A 9,837-nucleotide genomic window follows, 5' to 3' on the forward strand; every position below is an offset into this window, starting at 1 on the left:
CAAGTTTATGTGTTCTAGCATGATTATATGTGTTTTATCATAAACGTTATTCGTGTAAGCAGTATGATTATGGTATTTTTCCATTGTGCATATAGTTTTTCTACAATTGGCATCAAGAGTCACACTTGCATCTATAATGAATAACCTAGACGATATATGTATATACATAAAATTATAGGGTTAATATCATAAAAGGTCACTCAACTATTAGAATTGATATAACAAAGTCATTGAACTTTGTTTTATATCAATAAAATCACTCAACTTAAGATTTTTATCTTTAAAAATCACTCAACCAAATTTTATCATTAAAAAAAATCTAACATGATAAAATAAATTATTTTTGTATGTATTGAAACATAAACCCACAAATAAATAAAATTAAAAGAATAACCATTTACACTTCTTCTTGGAGAAAAAATACTTGGATTACAAAGGTATCGTGCTTTTCTTTTGGGATTTCGTTATGTGCCCTCAGAAAATTTACAATTTATTCTGTGCAATTATAATGTATGAGTTTAGATTTTTCTGTTAAACTTTATGTCTCCGTTTCTTTTATAAACTGTTGTTGAGCTTCTTCTTTTTGTCTGTTTCTTTAATTTATTCACCAAAAAGAGACCTTCGAAAAATTGTTTCAGAATATTCATGTTATTTTTCTTAACTAATGAATTTCTTCTTAGAGTTCTTACAAAGTATGAAGGTTTAATTTGCCTAAATATTATGAAAAGAAAAAAGAAAAAAACTATAATAGTAAACACATTTTAATATATATGCTAAAATGAAATCTCTGACTCCAACCTTTACCAACATTTCTTCGGATAAGCCTAAATTCTTATTCAAAAGTTAAATTGTAAGGTTATTAATATTATCTTATATAATATTAGTTGTCCATTTATGTGGATCCATTATTTAAAAAGATTTTAACATGAACAATATTAAAGAATCTTCTAAAGGCCTTTTTTTATGAGAATTTTTGTGGAAATAGAGAAAGAAAGCGAGAAGAGGTGTAATGGATTTTCTTTAATTCTATTTATTTATGCATTTTATTCTTCAATACATACAAAAATAATTTATTTTATCATGTTAGATTTTCTTTTAATGATAAAATTTGGTTGAGTGACTTTGGAAAATAAAAATCTTAAGTTAAGTGATTTTTTTGATACAAAACAAAGTTTAATGACATTGCTGCATCAATTCTAGTAGTTGAGTGACCTTTTAAGATATTAATTCTAAAATTATACATGCAATTCATAAATTGTTCACGTTGGAAAAGCTATAAGAAAAGCAACGCTGAAATCCATGTATAACTTTACGTGTTTTGTGAATGGTTGAAGGATAGTTAAGATCAACTTAATTTATTGTTGATAGCTAACCGTAGTATAAGGTTATTTATTTATTTTTGTAGAAATTGGTATACAAGATTCTTTAAATTATAAAAGGTAATGTCTTACTAGTATGTTAATTGGGACGGTATTGGGTTAATTTTAACCTATTACACTAATTTTCCCTGAAGCAAGAAGTCTCTTGTTTAAATTAATTATTGACCTATTTTTTTTTTAAAAGAAAAAGGGACGTAATTATCAAACGTTGGTGTTTTATTGGTTGCAGCAAATTGCAATTATTTTATTCACTGCATCGTTTTGAAATTATAAGAAATAGTAGAGAATAAGAGGATCCGCGTTCACCTCAAGTTTCTAGATTGAGTGATTGGCAGTAATTTTTTTTCTTAGGTTGATATGAGCCCAATATTATTATACCTTATCCGTAACTAGGGAACTTATCCGCGCAAACTTATGAATTAATTTTTATCTAATAGCTTAATATTATCAACAATCTAAAATTATAGTTTTGATTACTTTTTTTGTTCCAAAAGATTATTGCAAAACCTAATTTAAAAATTAAATTCAACCGAAAGTAATTACAACAACACAATAAGAAGAAAGTTGAAAACAAAAGTTCTCAATAATTCATTTGTAGTTGATTTATATATATATATATATATATATATATATATAGTTTAGTAGAAGAAAAATGAGCAATTTGAAAAACTTTTTATGTAAAATTTGTGATAAATTTGAATAATGAACTACTTACAAGCAATTGAAATAACAATATGTCTTAAAAATTTCAGTTAATATAAAATTGTTTTATACTTTAATTTGCAAAAGTGTATTTGGTGTCACACCTCAAATCCCATTAAGACGGACAGGCACCCTATCCCCTAAAGGCTCGAGAGAACCAACATGTAACTTGTGCTTACTATGCATATAACTATGACAATCTTAAAGTTGTGACAAGTTCACATGGGATGCAGCGATAAGAATCAACATAAGTAGACCCCAAAACTTATATACAAGACTTGGCCGTTGAGGCCACAACTTGTTAAGACACACTTGAACCATATACATTAGTCTACAAAGCCTCTAAAAAGATAGAAAACCTTAGAGTAGGTCGGGACAGACCCCGCCTTATCCTTAACTACGATACAATACCAAAATGAATCTACCAACGACTCATTAAAGCTCCGAATCAACCTGGAGCTCACCAAAAGTAGATGAGTGTCGTGTGCTCCTACTGAGGAGGTCTACTAGCTAGAGTACATGTGCCTGCAGCATGAAATGCAGCGTCCCCCACGAGGGACGTCAATACAAAAAAATGTACTAAATATGTAAGGCAATAACATATATAAAATAAGAGTTCGAATGAAACCAAGTATCAATATATGTGTGCATAAATCAGAACAGAAGACCACCTTTGTTATCTCTTGTGGGATCATATATGTTACATTCTTGTCTTTACCTTTCTGTGTTTATGATCTTTATAAGGCATTTGATACGAATGACCAGCTGATCAGTGGTAGAAGAGTGACCCATGCTACACATTTTAACCCCTGGGATGCGGTCCTCATAATTACACAAATTGGGATCGGCCCATGCTAGGCTTTTGCCCCTGAGCTGCCACCATTAATTATACAAATTGCTTCATTTAGATTCTTTAATCTTTGAGATTGTTGTTTTGGTGGTCATAATCATTTTTTATATTTGGAACTACGGACCAGTAGTAGAAGACATGAAAATAATACTTCAAGGCAGTAACAATGACATAAGGAGCTATGTAACATCAATGCATTACTTGTGAGCTTAAATGACACAATTGACTTCAACTGACTAAGAGGAGGATTCACCAAATTTGCTTTTTGCAAATACCATTTCTATACCAGCACATAGGAGGATAATTACACAAGTATAGAGTAGTGAACATATAATGAAGTAATTCTATACACTAAGGAGAGGGGGAAATATTGTTAGCTATTTGGAGATCGTACACTGCCATTATGTTTCCTTTACTAGGAATAGAACTTAGGAAATTCACTTATTGATATTAATCTCAAGTATCAGATTTCATGCCGAAGAATAGTGAATCGAATAGCCTTTCATACCTTATCCTCTGACCAATACAACTATCACGATTCAATCTCCACCTTTTAGGTTTTAATCTACAATAAAGTCATGATAAACTAAAATTAGCAGTTATCACACTGTGAGCCTCGTAAACAGTAGATAACTTTGACGGATAATGTGCCCATACAACCCTTAAAATAATGTGTATCACCACACCCTCTTTCTCTGCCCAATACATACATTATATATCCTTTTCCAAGATAACCCAAGCTGCACCCACAACAATACACGTAAAACAACCTCAAATATTCTTTATCATACAACCAATTATTGAACTCATCACCCCCTTGAGTTCTTTATAACAGCTCACCCATAATTCCTCACTCAAACTCATACATAAGGAGGAAGAAAACGGAACAGTCACCTTACCTCAATTTCTGCAACTTCTCCTTATAACTTGAATTCCTCTAGAACTTCAACTTCCCTTCACACTTAAACCAAAAAAGAAGAGAAAAATATCTTAATAATTAAGGAAAGTGAGCAGTAGCTTGTGGGAACTTCTGCCTTGTACTTATAATTAAGCATGACTAACATGTTTTCTAGTCTTCCATGGGAGAATTAAGCTAAATCCATAAGTGTTTCTCTTACCTTGGTTTGCAGATATGAGGGTTTCTTCAATAACCCTAGAAGGAATATTTAGGCTGCTCTTGAGAGAAAAGAGAGAGAGATAGCTGAAGTAAATTATGAATTTTGTGTGTTAAAATGAATGAAAAGATCAGCTCATATTGGGTTTATATTGAGCTTTCTTGACCATAAAAATAATCCTCTAGAACCTCCTTTTTTTTGGTCCATTTTCAGCCACTAATTGGTCAAGTAGGTGATGCACCTGCTTATGTACATCAAGCAGATCAAAAGGTCAAACTAGATGATGCACCTACTTGCTTTCACTTGGGCTTAAATATATTGGGCCTTGGCAGATTTGGCTGTTGGGCTTTAATTTCATTTTCCTTTTATTTAACTTAGTTTGGGCCTCAAGTGAGTCCATTAGCATAGGCCCAAATCTGATCCATAAACCTTGGCCTTTTTAACTAGATCCATATAGCTCAACTAAGTGATGCACCTACTTGGTCCTTTCGACTGGTCAATAAGTCAAAGTAGGTGATGCACCTACTTGTCACCTACTAGCTTAGTTAAGTCAAGCAAGCAACTCACTTATTATATTTCATTTTCTAATATTAATCTCTTTTGCTTTAACTTAGCACTTAATTTTCAACTTTAAGCTCAATTACCACCTTACTGTCTCGAGTTTAAATAATCCCGTTGGAGTTAACTTGCAGTACACATGCTGAAATGTGCAAGACATCACATCACCTTTCGAGCTAGTTTAAACCAACGCTAATCATATAAGAAACATGGTCCCTCACCTATACTATAAGGCTATGTCAAGTATCACAAGAATAGAACAATCATATGCATAATATGGGCTGTTACATTTGGATATTCATACCAACAACTCATAGATGTAGTAAAGACAAGTTTTTACCTAATTAAGTAAGTAACCTAAAAATCACCAAGAAAAAAAATCAAATAAAACTTTTACTTTAAAAAAAATCTAGTGAATTTTTCACTCATGCTCCCCTTTAGTGAAACCTTTATCCTTTATAGCAATTGAAAATGTTGCCAAAAATCTTAATGAAATGTCTAAACATTTTGGGCTAAATTCTAATACTATTGATAGAAAGAGACTTATAACTATCAAAAAGAGAATATTTCATATATGACTCTTAAAATCTATGCATGAGTATAAGTTTACGGAAGTTTAACTTGTATATTGGAAAATTAAAGTAATTAGACTGCAGTTAAATATGAGGAAGAAAAATGTCAATTCTTTGAATATATATATATATCTTTGAATTTTTATACAACTTCTACAACCTATTATACTTTCATTTGACAACAACTTATGTTATTGTAAGAGGCAGAGATAATAATTGTTTAACGACAAGACACAAATTTTAAAACATATTGAAGCATTCGTAATCATTGCCACTGTTGTACATGTTTACATTTAAACTACGCAGTGTTAAAATGTCAGTAAATGTATAAAAATGTTATATCAATTCATTATTTATATACAACTACAAACTATAGCAGGGACCAAAGTAATAGAAAATAATATTGCTCAAGAAATATAACTTTCTCCCTTTATAAAAATAAAGGATATCCTTTCAATTCCATTATATAAGAGTAATATTTTTTTGGTAAGGTAGTTATTTGCAATGACCATAAATAGTGATCATATAGGCTCATTATTCATTAGATTGAGCTTGTACTTTTTCATTAAAATAATTGTGTGATTCAACGTACACTAATTATTCTACTACTATGTATGCCATTTTAAAATTTTTAAAACTGTGTTTTGTAAACTAATGAGAGAAATACTAGTGAAGGCAATAAATGCCATCAACATGCAGATGTAATTGCTGCACATACTGATTGATGTTACTAATAGGTGTGCATATTGTTATAAGCTTTATCTCTGTGTGTTATGATATTTGACCGTGGAACATGATATAGGATACAAATAAATCTGAAGTTAGAATGAAAGCTCTCATATCACAAACAAGTTTAATGACAAATATTAAAATTGAAAGCATATTTAAATGATATAACTTTATAATTGGTACTAATGTTTCCATACTGATGAGTTTAGTTTTACAAGACTTGATTGTAAACAATAAAATTCGCGTCGAGAAAATAATAATCAAAAACGGAAAATTATGCAACAATCGTATTTATTACTTCAAGTGCGAGTGTTACAATCTCTATGATTCCTCTGAATTCATCTTTTCAAATATAAATTCAAGGGCTTTTGAGCTTGATCTTGGATCCAAGGGCTTTAAAACTTGTTCTTGAATCTTCGATTAACTTGAACTTGAACTTTATTTTGATCTTGACTTTTACTTGAACTCAAGGGCTTCGAGCTTGTTCTTGAATCTTGTAGTCTTGATCTTTATTTGTGGGTTTGATGAACTTGTTGATCTTGATCTTGAACTTGATCTTGAATTCAAGGGCTTTAGAGCTTGTTCTTGAATCTTGTAGTCTTGATCTTGATTTGTGGATTTGATAAACTTGATGATCTTGATCTTGGATTCAAGGGCTTTGGAGCTTGTTCTTGAATCTTCAACGAACTTGAACTTGAATTTTATCTTGATGTTGACTTCTAGTTGAATTCAAGGGCTTTGAGCTTAATCTTGAATCCGGTGGTCTTGATCTTGATCGTTTTTTATCTTGAACTTTATCTTGACTTGACTTCTATAGTTGAATCCAAGGGTTTCGAGCTCGATCTTGAATCCGGCGGTCTTGATCTTGATCGTTTTTGAACTTGAACTTTATCTTGATCTTGACTTCTAGTTGAATTCAAGGGCTTCGAGCTTGATCTTGAATCCGGCGGTCTTGATCTTGATCATTCTTGAACTTGAACTTTATCTTGATCTTGACTTCTAGCTGAATCCAAGGGGTTCGAGTTTGATCTTGAGTCTGGCGGTCTTGATCTTGATCATTTTTTATCTTGATCATTCTTGAACTCTCGAATTCTTGAACTTGTAAAGAATTTTGTGGCTTTTGATCCACGACTTTTCTCTAGCTTCTTATTAGAATTCTTGAACTTGTAGAGAAATCTGTGGCTTTTGATCCACGAGCTTTCTCTAGCTTCTTCTTTAGAATTCTTGAACTTGTAGAGAAATCTGTGGTTTTTAATCTACGAGCTTTCTCTAGCTTCTTGTTAGAATTCTTGAACTTGAAGAGAAATATATGGCGTTTGATCCACGAGTTTTCTCTAGCTTATTGTTTAGAATTCTTCGTTCTCTTTCTGAATTATAAGGACCCCTATTTATAGTTTTAAAATAGAGGAGTTGTAATTGGAACAGGATTCCCTTCGACCAATTAGATTTAAGTGATATGTCATACGGACTTTATGAAGCGGACTTTAATTAAATCTATATTTATTAGATTTAAATAATTAACTCAAATATATTAATCCATAATATTTATTTGGACCAAAATATTTATGAATTTAATATAATTCGAATCATTTAATAAATTTATATTTAATAAATTTTAAATGATTACATTGATCAATGGAAAATTTCAATAATTTATTGGATAGTTAAACCAATTTATAACTCACATTACATTTTACTTGATTTGCAACAAGTAAAAATAAGTGATGAATTGATATCTAGCCCCAGCAATAATAAGAGAGTATAGTTTACTTTCAAAAATTCGAAAACAGAATTAAAAAAGAAAAGATTCAGTTCTTTTCACTTGCAACTGATGTATTGCTCGACCACAACTTACTAAACATTGTCTTAGGTCTAGTAGGAAATACAGAAGAAGCTTTTATTGTTGAAGATGTCCCATTTCTGTCTTACGACCACAACTGAGTTTGAGAGTTGAAAGGTTGGCTGAGGCACTCCATTGGTCATCTGATGGTGTCATTTTGACATTGGTGAAAGATGGCCAATTCTTAGATGATTCATCATGGTTAGCTAAAAGAAGCTTGATATTGCTTGGGAGCTCAGTTACATTGGTAGCTCACGCTTGCTCCAAGAAGAGAACTTGAACTACTACCCTTACTGGGAGAAGTTCATTTTGTGCAGCATGCATGCAAACTTCCATCGATAATTTCTTGCACTCTAGCATTCTGCATAAACGCTTTCTTTCAATTCCATCTTTGATGAAGAAGATGCCTTCAAAATGTTGGCTGCTTTAAGCAATTTTAACAGAAAGCTACAAGAAGCAGCTCCTCTTTCAGCTGGTAATAAACTAGTAATTGACTCCAACAGCAGCCTATGTTTCCCAATTGAATCTGAATTGGATTTTGATATGTTTGGTAGCCATCGAGAGGCGTAAATTCGCAATGCATCACCAATAAAATTAGCAGGTACTCTTCCACCAGATTTTATAGCTATCATGGTTCTCCAATACAGATCAATACTCAATTCTGCTAAATCTTCAGCCCACCAGTCTTTAGATAAACGGTTTTTATGCCTAAGACTTTGTGATCCAGTGCAGGAAACATCATCTCTTCTTGACAAATTCATTTTGATACGATTGGCTAAAACCTTTGAAGCAATGGCTTCGATACATGTACTTGTTATTCCAAGGTGTTCGGACCATAAAGGAAAGGACCGAGTGCTCTGTAACGTCACAATGGAGTCTCTCCAACCTGAGAGTAGACAAGAATTGAGGAACACTTGTAGTTTACAAATGAAGTTTCCCTTTTCGACATCCTCTGTCATTTTGTAGATATTCTGCTGCACAGCGTACTGAAACAATGTTGTGAGCACTTAAGAGTAATGGTGATTCCATAGCAGAATTTAGCACAAAGCTCAAAGTCTTGTATGCTACAAGGAAAATCTTGTAGGTGACAGGTTTTTTCTGAGCACACCCTCTGTAGCCTCAAACACTTGGACAAGAGAGGAACTGTGTGTGTGTTATTACAGAGATTTCTTCTTTTCGTAAAAATGGAAGAAGAGAAAGATGGTAATACCTTGTGAAGTAAATATGTGCTACCCTTTACTTGGACTATGAGATCACTTGAAATTTCAGAAGAGAGTGATCTGTATCAAGAAAATAAATAAGTTGATAAGTCTCTGAAGTATGTTAAACTAGGAGTAAAATTGAAGTTACCTAACAGCCTCAGTAGTGAAGAAAGTGTCCGGCCAAGATCCAAGTTTCATGAACTTCATGTCTCACGTCTCACGTCTCTTTTGTTTCTTAGGGTGTGTTTGGTACGAAGGAAAATATAAAATGTTTTTCAATTTTCTCATGTTTGGTTGGATTAAATGTTTTGAAAAATGTTTTCTAAATCAACTCATTTTTTTCAAATTTAAGGAAAATGACTCCCATTCAAAATTTAAGGAAAATATTTTCCAAAACTCTCTTCCAACTTCAAACTACAATTACTTTTTTGTTGAAAAAATCAATTTATTTTGTCCCTACACTCAAACCAGCCTCCCCCCTCCCCACCCCCAAAAAATAATTTTAAGTTTGTTTTTCAAAATATTTTCAATTTTCAAATTTCATTTTTTTCAGCCCTACCCAGCCCCCCACCCCCCAAAAAAATAATTTTAAGTTTGTTTTTAAAAAATATTTTCAACTTCAAAATTTCAATTTTTCACCCCTACCCTCAACCTACCCCCAAAAAATTTTAAGTTCGTTTTTAAAAAAATATTTTCAATTTCAAAAATTATTTTTCTACCCTAGTAAAAATAAAAGATATTTTTCAAAAAAAAAAATCATTCATAAATCAAACACTAAAAATCTTTTCCGGAAAATATTTTTTACTCACCAACCAAATATGAGAAAATAAGTCAAAAATTAACTTGTTTTCCAGGAAAACATTTTCTTGGAAAACATTGTCCATGAAAAA

The 9,837-nt window shown here is 31.8% G+C and overlaps 1 pseudogene; it reads right to left on the reverse strand.

Annotated features, from left to right (window-relative positions):
- Positions 1–7,652: 7,652 nt before the first annotated feature.
- LOC102597347 (BTB/POZ domain-containing protein At1g67900-like) lies at positions 7,653–9,173 on the reverse strand (annotated as a pseudogene).
- Positions 9,174–9,837: the final 664 nt, after the last annotated feature.

Source organism: Solanum tuberosum, unplaced genomic scaffold, assembly GCF_000226075.1.
Source record: "Solanum tuberosum cultivar DM 1-3 516 R44 unplaced genomic scaffold, SolTub_3.0 scf00006, whole genome shotgun sequence".
NCBI lineage: Eukaryota > Viridiplantae > Streptophyta > Magnoliopsida > Solanales > Solanaceae > Solanum > Solanum tuberosum.